This window comes from Vicugna pacos, chromosome 21 (assembly GCF_048564905.1).
Source record: "Vicugna pacos chromosome 21, VicPac4, whole genome shotgun sequence".
In the NCBI taxonomy this organism is placed as follows: Eukaryota; Metazoa; Chordata; class Mammalia; order Artiodactyla; family Camelidae; genus Vicugna; species Vicugna pacos.
In genome coordinates this window covers 10,032,654-10,052,968 of record NC_133007.1, presented here as the reverse complement: position 1 = coordinate 10,052,968, position 20,315 = coordinate 10,032,654, and the positions used below count along the sequence as shown (strand labels likewise).

The window sequence follows — 20,315 nt, the reverse complement described above, 5'->3', positions numbered from 1 at the left end:
GAATCAGGAAACAGTTCACTTATGCCCAGGTTATATCTTTCTGAGTATTTATTATATGCTGCAGGTGGACGTGGTTAATTAATGTTCTTGAGAATTAGAACAAAACTTAGAAAACTTTTTAAAGATTTTTGGGAGAATTTCAAGTAAGTCTCTCTAGACATGCCGCCGTCTCTCCTATAGTTCTTTTACATACCCTTGTAAATGACTGTCATCTCACTTACACATTGGTTAAAGACTATATGTAGGTCCATCCTTCCAGCAGTCCGTGAGCTTCTGAGTGGTAGGGTGTGTTTTAGTCCTTTGAAAAACACGGGCCTAATTCGTCAGCGACACCTGCTCCTACCTCTGGAGAGGCAGGGAGAGAGAGCTGAAGGGTAGACCTTTGACTTTGAGAGTCTTAACTTGAGAATGATTGACTCAGTCTTCCGAGGAGCAGCACAGTGGAAGTAAAGGCAGGAAAGGAACAGAAAGAGAAGGAAGAGATTACAGCTCTGTCATGCATAGAATCAGAAAGCCTTTCAAGAGATGCAGTGAGGGCAGCAGTGGGAGAGGGAGGCCGAAGGAAGGCTGTCAGGGGTCTGGAGGCCGGCTTGGACCTCAGTTCCATCCCTTACTACATCTTTCCTCGGACAAGTCAGTTAACTTTTCCGAAAACTTAAACTTTCTCAGCTTCAAAATTAAATGGATACAATGTAGTTTTTAAATTTGTGGGTCAGATACCGGATTCAGAGACCTATGGAGATGCACCCAGCGGGGTGTAGTTTGAGGCCCTCAGAGAGGTCATTCCTCAGTAGAATGTGAGTCATGATGATTTTTCAGGAATAATAACTGCAAACCTCTCTGGTTTCTGGAGATTTCTGCCTTCTCCATGGATGTTTGATCTTGATTCTCCCCCTGGGTCCTTCTCTTAAAGGCTCCCTGTTCAGATTTGTGGTCTTCTTGGTTGGCCTTGATCTCTTACTCACTGGATGAGCTGCATTTTGGAAATCTGTCGGCTCTGTCCTTCCTTGGCTTCAGTCCAAGGCCAGTTCTGCGTTTGGTTTTGCTGCTTCCATCCTGGTACCGGCTGGCGAGCGAGGACTCAGACTAAGACAGGGTAGATGTGAGCATCAGAACGTGGTAAAGGACGTGCAGGCACCTATCGTATGAATGTTCAATAAACATTAATTGTGTGTGATCAATGTTAATTGAGTCTCTTTTATCCATAATGCTTGGTGACTTCTGTTGCTCGAAGAAAAATTAATGCTTTTCCCCACTATTTATTCTCAGAAGACAGTAGCAGGCATTACATATAGAGGTGCATATACATTGAGAGAGTGAAAAGTCATACTGACCTGGAGGAAGATCTGGTAAAGGATTGCTTAATAAGACACTTTGGAGTCCCTGTCTAATCATTCTGATGTTCTTGAAGGAATGAGGAGCTTACAGAATTCTGGAAGGAATATGTAGGATATACCATTTTAAAAGAAAGGGAGTTGCACAGTAAAGGCTATACGCCTGCAAGGTTGGTTTTTCTACTAGGAAAAGTCCTAGGAAAACTCTAAGCCCAGTGTTTATAAGGAGCATGCTCTCCTTTATTGATGTCTCCTTTATTAAAGACAGAACGATTGGTCAAAGAGATAAAGGAGAAATCACTTCTTAAATTTAGACGATGTGTCATTCTAGTCCAAATGATATACCCCTAATTCAAGAGCGAGCCACAGTTTGAATAAAAGTGGATTTGTTCAGAGGGATGAACACTCTATAGACTGAGTGTAGGCCATCTCAGAAGGTCAGAGAGGCCACGAGGCAAGGGGGCACTGAGGGGGGAGAGGGGAGGGGTTAGAGTAAAATTAAATACACACTCCATAGATGGAGTGCAGGCCATCCCAGAAGGCAAGAGAGAGAAGCCCTGAGATGCAGTGCTGTTAGTTTTTAAACGCTTGGTAATTTCATATGCTAATAAGTAGGAGGATTATTCTAACTACTTTGGGGAAGGGGTAGGGATTCCCAGGAATTAGGCCACTTTTTGACCTTTTATGGCTAGTCTGGGAACTGTCATGGCGCCTGTGGGTGTGTCATTCACCACGCTGGTATATTACCATGAGTGTATAATGGAGCTTAAGGTCTAGTGGATATCAAAAATCTCATCGTCTTGGGCGTCAGGGTCTGTTGAGAGTTAACTTTTCCACCATTTTGGTGCTAATTGCTGTGTCATCCCTTTAATGGATGTGCCCTGCCCCCTTCCTACCTGTCTCATAAGGAGTTGACCACATGTTGGATCATTACTGTCGATTGTGGTGAACTGAGGTGAACCATCCAGTGGAAAACTCAAGACTTGTTCTGACCACACCTTGTCTTCACTCATTTCGTGGGGGCAATGGACTGGGCTGGTAGTTTTTGTTCTTGTTTTTAAATGTGCTTAAGCATTACATGGGGTGCTTATTTTAAATATGTAAATTCTTAGGTTCTGCCCCTCCCTTCCAATTTTTACTTATCAAATCTTATGTGAAACCCAAGAATTTGCTTTTTAAAGAAATACTCCAGGTCCTTCTAATGTAGGTGGTCCTTAACTGCACTTTGAAAGACACTGGGCATGGATGAATTAATCCACTTGCTGTTAATTGTATGCAGTAGCATGCAGGTCACACCTTGGGAGAAAACGATCGACCTACCAATCTTCTTGAATAAATGAAGAAATCACGTGAAATAGAATAACATTAAGAAAGATCAAGGATAGAGGTAAAAATATCTGGCAGACGGCGGTAAAACTCAAATTCTTGTAAGTCAGAAAAGACTGAATTGTTTTAAAATTACAATTAAAAAATTTTTAAATGATGTTTAATCGTGAGTAAGCAGCTGCCTGACTCAGTTCTTAAAACGGCAAGCGACATGCCAGTAAGTACACGTGGGACCAGCGGGAAATCAGAGTAGTTAACCGACTCGTTTTCTCACTGTTGATCTGGTCCTGTTTTCTCTTTGGGTCCAGCTTCCACGGCCTTTAGAAAACACAGAATATGTTGCTGGGAACAAGAATAATATCAAAAACTTAATAGTAATATTTCTGGGGGGAAAAATCAAAAGAATTGGGATTTTTAAGCCTAAGAAGAGAAGGCTAATGATTAATGTAGCCGATATGTTCATGGAGTAAATGTTTTATACAGAGAAGAGGTCATAGTCACCACCCCCAGCGACAACAGAACAGAAAATAATGGGCTTAAAAAACCGAATGAACTCTTTAAAGTAAATCTGTATGAGGATATCCTAAAAGTGTTAGACTTTATACAAGGTCACGAAGGGAAGTGTTGAAAGGCAGACTAGTCTTTGGAGCATTTTAAAGGGCTATGTTTTGTCTTCTCTCTGTCGTGGTTAAGCATTTTCTGATGTCTCAGGCACAGATGGGTCAGCTTGCTCTTTCCCTGTAAATCTAGCACTCCATGGATTAGGTGTAAATGTATTTGTGTTTTCTTAAAGCAACCAGTAGACACATTTTTAAGTGTCATGCCTAGGTGAGTACTACCTTGACAGGAATTTGAGTAGGAAGGAGCTGGGAGTGGAAGGATAGGGGTGAGGATGCTTTGGGGGCAAATTTAGCTTCAGCAGAGTGAATGCATTTACTTAAATGTAGGTGGGCAGTTGCATTGTTTTTACACATTTAGTGGTTGGTAATAACAGTGCTTCCATCATTAATTCATTCCATCTGCTCCCGTCATTCCTTGGATTCTTTCTTCTGTGTTGTCTTGGACCTCCCTCTGCCTCCGTTTTATTATTTATATTCCAGATGGCAGCCCTGTTTGTTCTGTCTGGGACATGCATGGGCACTGCCCGGGTTCACAACCCTACGTCTAGGAAGCAGTGGCCGATATGTAACTCTTGAGGTGGAAATGATAGCATGAAAATCGAGTTTTTATTGCACCTTTTTTTTTTTTTTTTTTTTTTTTTTTGGTCTTTCCCAGACTTTGAGCCCAGAAGGTGTAGAGAGGAGCTAGAGTCTGACTTACAGGTCCTGTTTTAGGAGATGCGCTTCACGCCGAGGTGCAGAATGCCGGCCTGCAGATCTGAATGTGATGATCAGAGATGGGGGTGGGAGAGGGTCCCAGGTCAGCCTGCATGTGACAATACCCGAGGAACAGTGATTATTACCTGCCTCTGCATGACGCATCCTTTTGGAGGAAGACTTTTGTGTCCATTAGGGTTTTGACCACTGGCTTTTCAGGGCAAGATGTCATATATAAAAACATATAATTTCACTCAGCCTCATAGTGAAACCTTTTTAGTCATCTTTCCTCAAACTTTTCTCATCTCTATCTGCAAGAATTTTCTCCATTACTATGCTTTGGTAATGCTTTTTTCATCACTACATAATCACAAGTGACTTTTAATAAATGCCCAAGATTTGAACTTGGAAGTGTGACCGGATGGAATTGTTACTGATCTTTCCAGAAAGCTCTCACCTAAGTATGTCTTTATTAAATTCCTTATTAAAAAGAGAAAAATGAATCTTATTTAGGATACCTGTATTCGGAAAACCAAACGTCTCACCCCGGCTTTATCACTTTGGGCACTGTGTGATTCCAAAGTTGCTGCACTTTCTTGTTTCCTTTTCGGTTATATTTTGTCATTTGAATAACAGCCAGCAGTTAAATTTCTCTTGGCCATACTTTACCTGTTTACAAATCAGATATAATAATCATTCCTTCCCTTGCTTCTCAGAGGACAGATCATATGGACTTACTTCTCCTTTACATTCTTGCCAAGTTCTTTAGTATCTATGGGTGAAAAGGAGTTAATTAGGGAGGAAATGATAATGGCCTAGCAGCCAATAATGACAGCTACACCGCTTCTGGTGGGGGTCGTGGAGGTCCTTGCAAATCTAAATCTAAATATGTGTTAGACGTGCTAAAAATCCAGAGAAAAAAATGAAAATTCGCTTAAGTTAGAGCTGTCTTCCAGGCCTCACCGGCTGCCAAATTCCAATCCCCTCGAGATTTGTTTGTGAATTTCAGCGCCAGTTTTGTGCAATCTCTGCACCAGGCTGGAAATCTGGGCATGTCTTTAGGCTTGTCCAGAGTCCCATTCGGTTCAGGGCTCCGCGTTAGATCCTCCAGCTGGAATCTCTGAAAATCAGACTCCAAATGTTAATTAGGACTAGGTTTTTCATTTTGAAAGCTAAAACCATTGTTATTTCTTTTCCCCTTGCGTTTTTAGAAAAGTGAAACATTCAAAGCACAACCATGCAAATTGTAAAACCTCATCTAGATTAACAACATTCATGAGAATTTCTGCTTGTCTGAGACTCCGGAGGAGCCAAGCTGTGACATCCCGGTGGGCTTTGTAACAGACTGCCTTTTGCTTCTTTGTCTTCCCCGGCCTCCTGGGTGGGTCACTCTCTCCCTCGGTTAATGCCCTTCATGATATGGGTTTTCCCTTTTTCCTCCTCCCACCACACCCTTTTTTGATTTACCCAGTGCTTTTCCTTATTTTTCTGTTCTTTTGAGTCTTCATTTCTAGCCCAGGCTTGCAGACAATTGAAATATTACTTGCCTGTAAAAATCACATTACTAGATTGAGTACGTAGCAGCAAGGATACACATTTCAACCCCTGAATCATGGGTGTAACCCCAGCTCTGCCCTTATTAGCCATATTTTAGTGTAATATTCTTTAAACTTAATTTTAATTCTATAAAAGTAATCATGGCCCTAATTTAAAAAGCCAGTTAGCATCTCTGGGTTTGTCCAGAAGATGGGCAGTGCCTGCCCCTCCCTGTCTAACCTCAGCCTCTCTTGGCAGAGACAACTCCTTCATGTCTCTTTTTGCTTCTTCTTTTCACTACTTTTATTTCATCTGGAAGTTACATCCATAAATACCTCTGTCTACATGTGTCTGTACACACATATCTGTTTAATAGTGCTTCTACTGCCAATCTTGATTTTTTTCAGTGAGGGCATTATTTTCTGGCTTCCTAATACAGACGATGGAGTCTGAGCTCTCTGACACTATCGCTCACACACACACACACACACCTGTACTTCTGGCTGCAGAGGTACCTGGTGCTCTGTCACTGCTCATCTGTGCATCTTCCATTTCCCTAAATGTCGAGCTCTCTGTTGGCTGTCACAGCGTCACCTGTTCTCTTTGCTCTTGTGATTTCATACCTTCTTTATTCCCATTTCCATGGGGCTTCTAGAGGGAGCAGATACGAAAACAAATTCAGTTCACGTGTTTGACCAGCACCAGCCTGGGATGTAGTAAGCGTGCGTTGCTTATACTGTTACTACTAACTACCGCCTCCGGCAGAGTTCTTGCCTATACAGAAGAAAGCAGAGGCAGCTGACACTCCTCCCTGTTTCGTTGCTTTTCCCCTCTGTCGTCTCTCCTAACTTCTTATTTTAACCGAGAGCCAAGCAGAAATCTCTTCAAGGTGTTTAGTTCCTGAAAGTGTGAGTTTTAGACAAAGAAGCACTTATTCACGGAATATACATTTATTGTCTCTGTATAGTTTAAGACATGAAGGGACACAAGACAAAGCTCCTGTGTCCGGGGAATCCACTCTGACTTGGGGAGGGCATGTTCAGTGTGCTGTGGAAGCAGAGAAAAGAAAGTGACTGTGTTTGCTTACAGAGCAGCAGGAGCTGGGTGAGGGATGAACACTTTGGGGAAGATTTCAGAGCAAAGTGGCACTCAGGTGGGGCCTTGAAGGATGTCACGGTTCCACTGGTGGAAAGCCCTGTGGGGAGAGGGGACGATATGAGCACAAGGGACAGGGGATCTGGGGAGAACCAGTAGAGGGCGTGGCACATGGAGACTGCAGGTGAGGCTAGAGAGGCTCGAGCCAGATGAGGAAGCGGCTTGAACTCCGCCATGCTTGGGCTATGAGCTTTATTCTGAAGGCACTGGGAAGCATCACGGGGAAGTTGCAGGACCAGATGTGATACCTTGTGTAAGATAAAACCTTTGGAGAAGACACAGGTGGGAAGCAGAGTGGTTAGGAGACAGCGTCTGCATCTCAAGAGACAGATGGTGAGAGCCCAGACTTGGCCCCGCCAGGTAGGGATGGAAGGAAGTAACCATGGAGGGTTTTTCTTTTAAGATATAAAGTCAATTATAGAATCCTGTCCAGTGGGGAAGATAAAGATCTGAATCGAATGTCCCGATGCTTCGATGGATAGTGGATGCCTTTCACCTCTGTGAGGAAAAAGAAGCAGGCTTGTAGGAGAAGATCGTGGGCTTGGCTTTAAACTGAGTGAGTGGAGTGGAGCTGGAAATAAAAAGTCTAGAGTTCAGGGACACAGTCTCATTTGGTGACTTATGTTGAGAAATGAGGAAAACATGATAATTAAAGGTAGGTGAGTGGATGAGATCACACAAGGAACGTGAATGGAGAGAGGTGAAAAAAACAGACCTGGGAGGAGGGAGGTAATGTAAGGGAAGGGCAGAGGAAGTGAGGCTGGTCAAGGAGACAGAGAGAGAGATTCAAAAAGTACAACTGCAGGAGAGGCTGATGTTAGGAAAACCACGGGAGAGGAGACACCGAAGTGGAAAGAGATGGTAAATAGTGTTAAATGCTGCAGAGCAGGCAGACAAGTTGCGTATTGACAAGAGACAATGAGGTTTATGATTTAAGCGCTTACTGTAATCCCTGACACCGTGGCAGCAGTGTGGACAGGAGAGGATGGTAGATTGAGAGACAGATAAGAAAGTAGAGGCAGCAAATAAAAAATGTTGTTTCCAAAAGTTGGCCGTTCCAAGGAGTGAGATGAACAGTAGTTTAAGAGGAAAACGGTGTTCATGGAAAGACTTTTGCTATGATGAAGGCTTGAAGATATTTCTATCTGTGGGTAATAATCTTATTGAGAGTCTGGACCCCCAGGGTAAAGAGGGGATAGAATGGATGACAAATACTCCTGGCCCTGAGTCAGGTGGGAAGGAAGTAGCAATGACTAATGACAAAGTTTGTTGAGTAGCAAATAGAATTTGAGAATCTAAGGATTTCATATACAACAGTTTCTCATTTCTCTGTGCAGACTTTCCTCTCTCAATTGATGGCAACTTCATCCTTCCAGTTGCTCACAACAAAAATCCTTGGTGTCATCTTAATTCCTCTCTTTCTCTCACCCTCCCGATCCCATTCATCAGGTAATCCAACGAGCTCTACCTTTAAAATACATCCACAGTCCAGTCCCTTTTGACCATCTCAGCTGCTGCCACCCTGGCTTGAGCTGTTATCATCTGCCACCTGACTGACTCCTGCACGAGCCTCCCTCCTGCTCTCGCTCCTATCCCTGCCTCACCGCTGTTTATTCTCAGCAGAGCAGCGGAAGGAGCCTGTTAAACCATAAGTTAAATCCAAGCACCCTCTGCTAAAGCCTTCCAAGGTTTCCTCAGTTGACTCAGAGTAAAAGCCCCAGTCCTTCCTCTGGCTTCCACCGCCCTCCAAATGCCCCTTCTCTGACCATTCGATTGAAAATTGTAGCTAGCCTTCCTTGCTCATCCCCTGCCCATCCCCCAACCTCTGACACGCCCTTACCTGCCCTCGTCTTTGTATAGGACGGTTCCTTTCAAATTCACTAAACAATAACTTCTTTGTTATACTTAATATCCCCACTGAGATAAAAGTGCTACAGGGCAGGGCTTTTGATTTATTTTATTCACTGGTGAATCTCAAGTCCTTTGTATGGTGGTGCAGTGACTGGTGCAAGGTAATTGTTCAATCAAGCTGTCTTGAGTGAGTGATTGAGGCAGGCATTCGAGGGCAGCCACAGAGTAGGGAGAGGGTGGGCAGCGAGGTCATGATCTTCAGAAGCGGCTTGATTACTAGGAGGAAAAGGAAAACTTTGCTAATCTGTCAAGGGTGAAAAAGTTGCCAGGAGACCCTGAGCTTTCTGACTTCTTTCGGAGTCTTTTGTACCCGATGCCATTTTGTTACATCTACAGTTAACACGGCCCTGTCCGGGGGCTGTGGGCGTGAGCGGTGGACTTTAGGTTCCATCCAGCGCTTTGAAGGCTGTTTGTGCCCTGGGGAGAGAGAGCCTGGGTCCACGCGTTGCCTTTCTTCTCCTTGGTTGTGTGACCTCAATCAAAGTCATGTAACTCCTACGGGAACTTGCTGTCTCCCACAGTTGACTTCTAATGCCCTTTTGGCTTTCAGATGAGATGGTGTTTATGAAAGCATTTGTTGACACTAACATACTACACGTGCGTACGTGAGGGTGGCATCAGTGCAGGTGACACACCTTACCCGCTGCCACTGCAGGTCCCGCCTAAGGGAACTAAACGTCTGTGGAAAGGCGTGCACAGAAAGCTGCAGCAAGACTGATAAAGGGTTAATTAACAGAGCCTCTGCCTGCCCCCTTTCAGCTCAGTCTGATTCTTTTCAGGCCCACAGCTTTGAGCTGCTTTTTGTGCCCCTTTGACTCTCCCCCGGGATGCAGGCACCCAAACCGGGCATCGGCCCCTTGATGAAGGAGCTAACAACAGCTCAGACGCGAGTCTTGCCAGCAGCGTCCCGGCCTCAGCCCAGCGGCGTGGGGCGAGCTTCCTTCAGACGCTCCCCTTAAGAGGACGCCTGTCATCCGGAGAGGCTGCGAACCCTCCACCTAATTTTTCCTCTACTTCATTAAACAGAGTAACAAGGGTAAGAGAGAAAACGAGCCTTTGAATGCTTAACCAAACCAAAAAAAAAAAAAATTAAAAAATAAAAGCAAAACAGAAAAACCCCAGACCACGCACCTAGTTTGAATACAGACTCGCTGCCTTCCCTTGTTTCAAGCCCCCTGATTCTCCATAGGCCTCTCTCCCCCTCCCTAGCAGATTGCCCACCGCCTCTTCATCCGTATACATTGCTTTCCTTGCTATTTAAGATCAGTAATGAGGACTTGGCAGGAAGAAGACTCAGATGGGTCAGGAGGCCCTTGTGGCTTTCCTCGGGCTTGTTTTCCGCAGCCCATCTAGCCTGCAACGTACTTCGCAAGGATAAGTTGGCCGCAGATCTAACTCACCGTGAGAGGCCGCCACGGAGGGCAGCATTTCAGACGAGTGAGGCTGGAGCCACGAGCAGGCGTCCTGAAGCACGGAGCCTGGGTGTTGCCTTACACACACACGCACATGCACACACACGTGCACACACAGCCGCGCACACCGGGGGGCCTTATCGAGAGCAGATGTCGCTGCCCACCGTGCCAGCCACGTGGCGTGCGTGGCATTTTCTTCTGTTAAGCTCCTGGCAACTGTGTTTTTTCCTTTCTTCTCCCCTCCCTCCACCTCCCACCCTCTTTTCCCACCCCCTACACCCACTGAGTGTACAAATTGTCTCCTGATTCATACTGGGCCAGCCTCATATTTTTGTTGTTGTTATTGTTATTGCAAACATGAGATGCTTCCAGAGCTGGAAAAAAAAAAAGAAAAAGGAAAGAAGAGAGAAAAAGAAAGAAACCACAACTCCCAAAGAAAACATGTTCCAACCCAGGAATGTATAACACTTCATGCATGGGAAGCACCTTCCCACCTCTCCAAGCTTAGCTGGAGAGTCTAGGGCTCCGAATTCCAACACATGAAAAAAACCAAATTCATCCAGCTTTTTTTGTGTGAGCCTCATACCGTTTCTCAATCTAAAAGCTTGCTGCTCCCCCCAATGGCTAGGATTTGCACAAGTGACATAGCCTCCTCTCCCAACTTACACCATTGCTACGAAACTGTGATTGCTCCTTCAAGCTCCTTTATTCATTTTGTCACTTAAAGTAACATTATCTGAGTGCCTACTGTGTGTCAAGATTACAAACATAAATAAGGAATTTCCAACACAGTGTATGTAAGAGGTCAAAGATAAAATTGCCACCCAGTAAGTCATAATACAAAGATACAAAGTCACATGGGAGCACAGAGGATAAAGCAAATAATGTGTCCCAATCATGTGGAGAAGATCTTCTAGAGGGGCAGCCACTTGAGGTGAATTTTAAAGGACAGACAGGAATGTAATGAAAGGCAAAAATGTGAAAGGAAATGGCGTGATGCAGTCATCAAGTTTTTTGGTAATAATACTGCGTAACAAATAATCCCCAAATATCAATGTAGTGTAATAACAAAATTTATTTCTTGCTCAGGCACCTGCCAGTTGATTAAAGTGGTTCTGCCTTAGGTTTGGGGTTGATTAAGGTATACTCCACCTGACTCTGACTCAAGGACCCAGGCTTCAGGGTTTCAGGGTCAGATATGTTCTTCTCATGGTGGATAGCATGGGTACAAAAAAGCCAGCAAAGACATGCCAGGTCATTCAAAACTTCTGGTCAAATGTAGCGTATGTTACACTTATGTTCCATTGGTCAAAGCAAATCACGTGGCTACCTTTAAACTTAGTAGGAAGGGGAATTATACTCTGCTGATACCTAACTCATGGCAAAGGAAGAGAGACTAAAAGGAACTGTGGACATATAACATCTGCCAGTGGGTCAGACGTTTGTTATATTCAAATTCACCCCACCTTACCCCAAGACACTCTGAACGTCTTATCCAGTCATAGCATCAGGCTTATAATCTAGAATGTCATGATTTACATCCGTTTACAATATAGCTTCTCTTAATCTGGAGCCTGATGTATTAAAATCACTTGTTCTCTGCCTTCCACATACTTCATGGACAAGGTAGAGTAGAAACCAGATGACTACAATAAACATCCCCTTTCAAGGAGAATAATGAAAGGCACATGACAGCCACTGGTCCACAACAATTCTGAAATCCCTTTGAGAAAAGTGGCAAAAAATGTTACTCTGAGAATAAGGAGTGCTTCTTGTTTAATAGCTTTTGATTATTCCCTGGAAATAGGTTCCAAGTCCATTTTTCTTCATGGCTCTTGACTCTGCTGTCTTAGAAGTCCTTCTTTTTCTATTATCCTCTTGGGTCACAAGAAGAGAGCACTGGAGAAATCTCCCTCTTGAAAGCTCAGTAGCTTTCTCAGCCTGCTTTCTCCTGGTAGAATACAGGGGATCCAAAAATCTTATGTTCTCTAACAGTAAGTCTCATTGAACACAAGCTGATGGTCCTCTTGGAAATTGAACTCTTACAAATGTTTTTGGTTTTGCATATATCTAAGTACAGTCAAACCATATTCCAAAAGCTATTGTCACATGTCTTTTCAAGATGTGCCTCTCTATATAGATTTAATTATAGGTATTCTGAGCTTATGAGCCCTCTCTAGGATAAAGTACTTAGTCTCTTCTATGAGTCACTTTTTTCAGCTGCAAGGATTTCCTAGGTGCCACTTCAATCCAAGTAAAAGTCTTATCAAGTGGTGTAATGGTCCACCCCTTGATTTGGTCTTTGCCTGAGGTTAGGTCTCAACTTCTGTCTTAGAGGGCCTTTCTAGCACGAAGCATTATGCAGTGTTGTATCTTTTGCTTGTTGGAGACGAGAAACAGCTTTGTTTTTTTACTGAAAGTCCTGGACATTTTAGTACACTATGTCACCTATCAATTCTGCTGGCAGCTTTCCTGAGCTCATCTCTTCGTGCAGTACCTTATCAGATGAAGATAGTTACCACTAACTCATCCTAGGAACAGTCTTCTTTAAATTCTCCTTACCCAAGGCCAGTAGGCTAGTAAGTAAATTTTCTGACCAAAAGTGATAACAATTAACATTATAACTTTCCTCACAACTACAGGAAACATTTAATGATTTTTTTTCCCACTACATGATGAGGTCATTCATTTTTCTAGCTTCCTGTAGCAGTTCCTTTGCTTCCTGATGCACCATTCTGCAACCAATGCCACACGTTTTAGATTTATGTTATGGCAGCACCCCACTTCTAATACCAAATATTGATCTCTGTATTATTTAAATGTTGCCACAATCATGCCATATAACAAACAACCCCAAAATACCAGTGGCATATCACAGAAAATCTTATTAGTCTGCTCAGTGAAGCTAGTCTTGGGGGATATAAGGAAGCATGGAATGATTTGAGATGAAAGAGGTAACCTAGAGGTAGATCACTTGGGCTTTTGTGTGTCAGGCTAGGGAGTCTGGATCTTATCCTGCAGCCAGTGTTGATCCACTGAAGGTTTATAAATAGAATATAAAATAAATTAATCAAGATAGGCTAATATCCTGAGTGGCCACAAATTAACCCTGAAATCCCAGTGATTTAACACATCAAGAGTTTGTTTCTCATTCCACTGAAGTCCGGTGTAACTCTCTAGAGCACCCATTCACCTCTTCCATCTTGCTCCCCTGTCCTCTCAAAATGCAGTCCCCATGGTTTCCTCCAAAAAGGCAGAAGAGAAATATAGATAGAGGCCCATAACTTTTTTTATTGAAGTTAGTCAGGTACAATATGTCAATTTCTGATGTACAACCTAATGTTCCTGTCATGCTAATAACTCTTGAGTCCCTTGTATAAGAAGTAATACATCACTTCTGTTTGCTTTCCATTTACCAGAACATGGCCACATGGCCTCAAGCCCACTACAAGTGAGTCAGGGAAATTCAGGAAAACACACAGATATCAAGTGAGCATTAAACATCTCTGTCACAGAGAAAAGATGATAGGATTTCTATTTTAGGAAGAAAGTCATAGTGGCAATTTTGGACCATGGAAGTCAAAACCTTATCCTCTATCACCCGAAATGTAACAACCACCTCACTGAACTGAGGGAGTAGACAGAGAAGAGAGAAAAGATGCTGAATACAAAACTATTTCTGCAGTAGAATGGTGAACATTTGGATGTTAGGTGTGATAGATGACAAGAGAGAAGTTGAAGATGACGTTAAATGAATTGAAGGAGGGGAGGTGGATGATGATACTATGAGCTTGCTTCTCACACTAATAATATTTCAGTTTGATCTGAGATAAGCTCGGCCAACAACTTAATGCTTGAAAATCTACTTTGGGAAACAAAGAAAAGACCTGGTTCCTACCTATGTGGTTGGAGGCATGTGCTATTTGTCTTTGTGTTGGTGTACCTACTTTGAATGTTCAGTTAGACCAGTTAGATCAGGTTCTAGAAGTCAGGGGGACATGTTTAATTCTTCTGTGTTTATGCCCACCTCCCACATTCTAGTATAATATTGAACATTCCATAACTAGCCAATACATAATCACATTTGCCTAAGTGACGCTCATTTTATTATCTTCTTTGGCTGCTCCTGGCACATAATACTTGGCAAATTCCTTATGTATTGAAGACAGAATACTGGGGTTCAGAACTAGAATGAGTACTTTATTTTTTAATTAGAGAAACTCAGTAGTAAATTGAATATGCATTATCCAGATGTGAAAGATCCTGAACAAATGGAATTGAAATCAACTCCCTGCTGTCCTTTCCCTTGTGTGCTAGTTTGAAAGTTTAAAATGCTTAAGTTTAATTTTCAACTCTATTGCTCATTCCCCAAGTGACCTTGAGGCATGGCCCTGTGTCTCATTTTCCCCATCAGTGGAATATGGGTAATCATATTAATCTGCCTCACCAGGCGATGTGAGGACTAATTAAAAATGAGATTAGATTCAACTGAAGTCTTCCTAATGTGAGAAATATGAAACTTGGTGGTGCATGTCTGCTGGGAATGGTCTCTGGCCGTGGAACCACTAATGACCCTGATGACACTGTAGCTAAATTAGAGTGCCTGCAGCCTGCCTGGCTTATTGGTTGTACTCACCTGCCCTGGTTTCATGCCCTGCATGCCCAGCCTGAGGGCCAGACCCACCCAGAATTGCCTCGTTACTGACTAGTAGAAGCCAATGAGCTTCTTATCTGAGTTCCCTCTGACAGCCGCTTCCCATCTGTCCTCCTCTTACCTCCTTTTCACGCTCTGTGTTTTCAGACAAGATCTCTGGGAATTCTATAGGTTGACAAATCAGTAAAAATAGCTAAATTAATAAATTCACTGAGTGAGTCTTCAATGTTAGTCTGCTAGGGCTGTTATTAAAAAACACATAGACAGGGTGGCTTAAACAACAGATTACTTCTCACAGATCTGAAGGCTGGTAGGTCCCAGATCAAGGTGCTGGCTGATTCAGTGTCCTGGTGAGGGCTCTCTTCCTGGTGTGCAGACGGCCACCTTCTCGTCATGGCAGAGAGAGAGTGAGAGAGAGAAAGTTCTGATGTCTCTTCTTATAAGGATATTAATCCCATTATGAGGGCTCTGCCCTCATGATATCATCTAAACCTAATCACCTCCCAGAGGCCCACCTCCATCACATTGGGAGTTGGGGCTTCAGCGTAAGCTTTTTGAGGGAATAAAATTCAGTCCATAACAGGAGGTGTTTTGCTCATGCTCCCGTCACCCCAGCCTGTTTTTTTTTTTTTTTTGGAGTTGGGGGGGTGATCAGGTTTTTTTTTAAATTTATATATATTTTTAATGATGGTACTAGGGGTTGAAGCCAGAACCTTGTGTGTGCTAAGTACCCACTCTACCACTGAGCTACAACCTCCCCCCTCAAAAATGTCTTGGTAAGTAGAATTGGGTTTCCCAATTTTGTTTAATAGGTGGCTCCCTCAACTGTACAATTTTGGGGATGCATTCATGCTCCTGCTTCTCCCCCAAATATTTGTCTTTGCCGCGTAGCTCACAAAGTCCCAATCTTTCCACAATTAAAGTCATTTTTGCCTTAATAGTTCACCTTTTATTTAATTGCCGATACACATTTGTCATCGACCCCTTTGCATGTCTGCTTTCCAGAGGGATAGGAAACTATGCTGATACTGTGGTAAGGATGATTATAGGTGTTGTCAGAGGGAGCAGAGTTGAGCATGGAGGGGACTATGATGGGGAAAAAAGGATACCAGGGGATTAAAGACAAATTTTGATGCAGCATTGCTGCTATCACTCACCTATCAACAGCAGACCCTAAGGGGGATGACTGGTATCTCCGACGGCTTTGCATATGCGTTTTGCCTGCCTTAAGGCTGCATTATATATGTGTGGTCATTCTGTCCCTGGGCTTGGGCAAGGTTAATGGGAGGATCCCTGGGATTACTGGTCACAGTTAAGAGAGAAGGATGACCAGGTTACCTGGAAGCCACCTCTGGGAGGGCTGTTCTTTACCTTCACAGACAGGGAAACAGTAGTACCCTGAGTATCCAGGCTCATTGTGCTCAGGAAACAGAAAATTGACTCCTGGTTCCGTGGTATGCTTAATAACATTATCAGGTCTTTATTGTACGCCGGTGCGTACTATGAGAAATCATTACCATTATTATCAGTCTTGCTTTACTGATGAGAAAACTGAGGAGCTGGGGATTCAGGTACCTTTCTAAAGCCCCAGAGGCAGCAAATGTGAATCTAGTAAATGAACCGAGGCAGCTGATTCCAGGGTTCCTGTTCTTAAACTGGTAGGAAGATTAAAAACAAGTAAGCACATAAAGAGTACATTAACTAGAAATGTAGGATTTTAAGAAAACTCAATGGAAAGGTGAACATGGGGTGCTGGATGCCTCCCAGGGCTTTGCAAGCTTTCATCCAGAGGAAGAGGAGGAAGAGGAGGCGGGCCCAGGAACCCTGCTTAGCACAGATCAGAGACCAAGGAAGTGAGACCGGAGAACATGTTGTGGAACAGATGCAGACGATCAGTGGATGAGTGAATAAGATACACAGACAAGCATCCCATAGATAAAGGGAATGTAAACAAGACGCTTGCACAGAGAATAGGTTCCATATGGGCGAAAGTGAGACTGGATGGATGGACCAATTAACAGAGCACAGAACAGCCAGGCTGACAACCCAGGATGGCGTGACAGGTTGAGGATGAGAACCACAGTAATCAGCCACACAAACAGAGCTGCTCATAGACACGCAGACTGAAAATTAGACCGGGGGCTAAAGGAAACAAGACTATTGGCGAGAAAATATCCTAGAATAAACATGCCACCTCCCTCCTGCCATTCCTTAACTCAAGTGGGCCTGGCTACTACTGGGGGTGATAAAATAGTCATGTCCAAGTTGTGGGGGAAACCCTAGCAGAAACTGGGCAGGAGACACCTGTGTTTAGATAGAAAAGGCAAATGTGTAGAGCGTCTCACTGGGAGGTAGAGCAGGGTTTGCTGACTGATCGGGTTCTGTTTCCTGTGACTCAGCCCTTAGATTTAGTGAGGATTCTTTCTAGCTGCTTTTTCAATGAGATAATTTTTTGAGAGAAGCTTAGCGTGAGTAGTTTGAGCAGTTAAAGTGTCACAAACCTTCATCTCCATCAGTCATCTGCCCAGATACGACCATTTGCCAAGTCCTGACAATTTTCCTTCACAAGACCCCTCCCATCTGCTCTTTCCCATTCCGGATTATGACCAGCCAACTCCGTTCTTCTCAGTCCAAATCTGCTTGAGATCACCTTCTACCTGCTTTGGATCCCTCCAGTTCTCTCCTGAACATGCCCTACACTGTCCCAGAGCCAACCTTTGAAGCACAACTTTTACCATATTCTTCCTCTGCTTAAATAAAATAAAATAAAACAAACAAAAAAACAACAAAAACTTCAATTGCTTCCCATTGTCTTCTGGGATAAGGACCAGTTTCCTCGAGACAGATTTGGACCTAGTCCCAAACTTGGGCCATCAATAACTCGAGGCAGAAAATCACATATATATCTTCTCTTTTTCCATTTGAAATCTTGACTTCTCTTTGCCCTCCTGCTGCGATTTTTTCCCCTACTTCTCTGTCCAAATCCTATCCATCCTCAAAGATTGAGTCTAATCTCACTTATTTCATAAAGTCTCTGAAATGTCCCTGCCCCTTTCCCATTCTGAATTTCCAGAGCTCTTACTGGTGCCACTAATTACTTTGGCAAATAATCTTCCATTGGCCTGTGATGTTTTTTTTTCCCCTGTTGTCTCAGATGCTGTTCAGATTCTGCCTAATTTGGTGCTGATGCCACCAAAGCTTCCTTGAGGCAAACACTTTGTCACACCTCGCCCGTAGGAGATCCACTGAGTATGTGTTGAAAAGACGTCCTAGGATCCCAGCAACTAGCCCCATGCCAGGCTCACAGTGTATGTTTTGAAGTTAAATATCCGAGATGATACATTTCTCGTGGACTTCTGTGACACTGACTTTTCATCAGACACAAAGTGGCTACTTTGTACCCCTAGTTACGGTAGAAATTGGACCAGATGTGCAGTTCTAAGAAGTGAAATGAGGCAAATCATTATTATATGATGATAATGCTGGAGGCAGTGTGGTCATGTCAGGATGGTTATAGCACTGTCCTGGGCATCGTACGGTGGCGCTACGTCTTTTCTAGAGACAGGTACCTTATCAGCCCTGATGCTTGGTTTTCTCATCTGTAAAATGGGTGTGATGATAAAGCCTACCTCACTGGGTTGTTGCAAGGGTTCAATAAGACCATGAGTACTAATCTTGTAGCACAGTGCCTGATACACACAAAAAAATGCTATACATAAAATGAAGATGGTATCTGCTTCTATATGATGGTTTGTAGTTTGTAAAAATATTTTTACCTTTAGGGTCACTGCTTATGCCTGGGTCTTTTAGAGAAGCTATATATGTATGTGTGTATCTGTGGGTGTGCATAAAATAGAAACACATATTTTAATGTTATATATCTATATTATAAATATTATGTATTATTATATGCACATGTATGAGCAGTATATATCATATACACACCATATTTATGTGTGTACATATGTATACATATCACATATATATGAAAGGAGAGCATGAGAGAGAAAACAAGTGTTGTGAGTTATATTCATGAAGATTAATGAAAACTCAAAACAATGTGGATTTAGATTTACCCCAAAGTGAAACATCTTTGTGAAGAGCTGGATGTGGTATCCGAATGGCAAAAGCCTTTGTCAACTACTTTGATTTCCTTAAACAGCTCTTCCCACCCTAAGCCTCTGCTTTCTCCCTGAAATTTTTCTCGGTTTTGTTTGACTGCTGAGGCAGAGAGGAGAGAGAGAAAGGATGGGGGGAGGTAGAGGGAGGGAGGCAGGAGGGAAGGAAAGAGAGAGAGAGAGAATGGCAAAGAAAAAAAAAAACCCTCTCAGCAAACAACAGGAGGGCCAAGAAAAATATTTAATCCAAACAATGAATATTGTCATTTCCTCCCACAGTCTGCATTCCCAGTCATCTTCCGTGGGCAGGCTCAGGGAGCCAAGAAACGCCGGGCTGCCTGGCATAAGAGTGCGTGTGGCGGGGGCGCCTGGGGGCGCGCACGGGTGTCCGGGGCTGCGGTGGACCATCCCCGCCCACCTCAGCCTCCCGTGAACTGCAGGCTGGCCGAGGACCCAGGAGACAGGGACAGGGGAGGCGAAGGCTCGAAGTCAGAGCAGGACCCAGCCATCCGCCTTGGGCCTTCCTCCAGGATTCGCGTGCTTGCCCAACACTTTCTCCTGGCTGCAGGTCCTCCACCTCTGACTTCCACCTGTTCACCTCCTTTGCCTTCCCGAGCTTTGCCAGCCCTTGAACAGAGTCTGAACGGCTTAACGTTCTGACCTTGCGGGGTGTGGTGCTGGCGCAGCGCTGGCAGAGGCCGAGGAAGGAGGAGTGGAGTGAGGGACCACCTACAGATGTGCCTGGAGGCCAGGCAGAAGGTCCCAACTGCTTGGCGAGGCGCCTGCCACGACCTGAAATTCTGCTCTGTTTCTTTCTTCTGAATCTTTAAGTTTGGTTCCCTAAGAGTCTAGAGTTAGTGAACCTATAGGTGGGAAGCCACACCCAGCTATTTTCAGGCGATGTTTTAGAGAAAGTAATTGGTAGTGAGAACAGGCATCTGGGGAGGACAGGGGAGGAGACAGAGGAAGGTACCTTATCTTGGGAAAAAAGGCAAGAGGCATAGAAAGCAAAACACACCCAGCCTTCCTAGTTTATGAGGTCGATTCTCCACACCAGGTATCCGTGAAGCACCTACCGTGGTGTGGTAGGCGTTGTGCTGGTACAGGGGCTCCATTGCTGATGGAAGGAAGCAGGAGTGGGAAAGGGGACAGACTGGAAGTGTCCCTGCCCCCATGGACCTTGCAGAGTTCAAACCTCTTGTGCTCAATGTTTCTACCTCTGACATTGAGTCCCAGTGAGCTGGCTCCAATGAGCTGAAGCCAAGGCAGGAAACTCCCCCAAGCAAACAAATGGTAATTTATTTCTCTTTTAAAGAAGAAAGCCAAATGCCGTAGAGCAAGCCTGTCAGGAGAACTTGCAGGCCTCCTCTAATGCCCCTCCCACCATCAAAACAAGACAAACAAAACTGTGAGAATTAACGGGTCCTCCAGGCTCATAGTGGGGACACGAATGAAATCTGACGGCGTGTCCTCATGAGCTCCGGCCGGGAGCCCCGGCACACACTCTGCTGCATCACAAGCACCAGTGCTGCTCCGGGAGCCAGCTACCGGGC

The 20,315-nt window shown here is 44.1% G+C and overlaps 1 protein-coding gene and 1 long non-coding RNA gene across 2 annotated transcripts in view; one reads left to right on the top strand and one right to left on the bottom strand.

The window, feature by feature from the left end:
• The window catches only part of PAPPA2 (pappalysin 2), a 245,644-nt gene that overhangs the window by 214,527 nt on the left and 10,802 nt on the right, over window positions 1–20,315 (top strand). The window lies entirely within an intron of this gene.
• LOC140687944 (uncharacterized) lies at window positions 8,608–10,191 on the bottom strand. Its single transcript, XR_012062574.1, has 2 exons — window positions 9,979–10,191; window positions 8,608–8,794 (listed from the first exon to the last, which is right to left on the bottom strand). It is a non-coding gene; the product is annotated as an uncharacterized lncRNA (long non-coding RNA).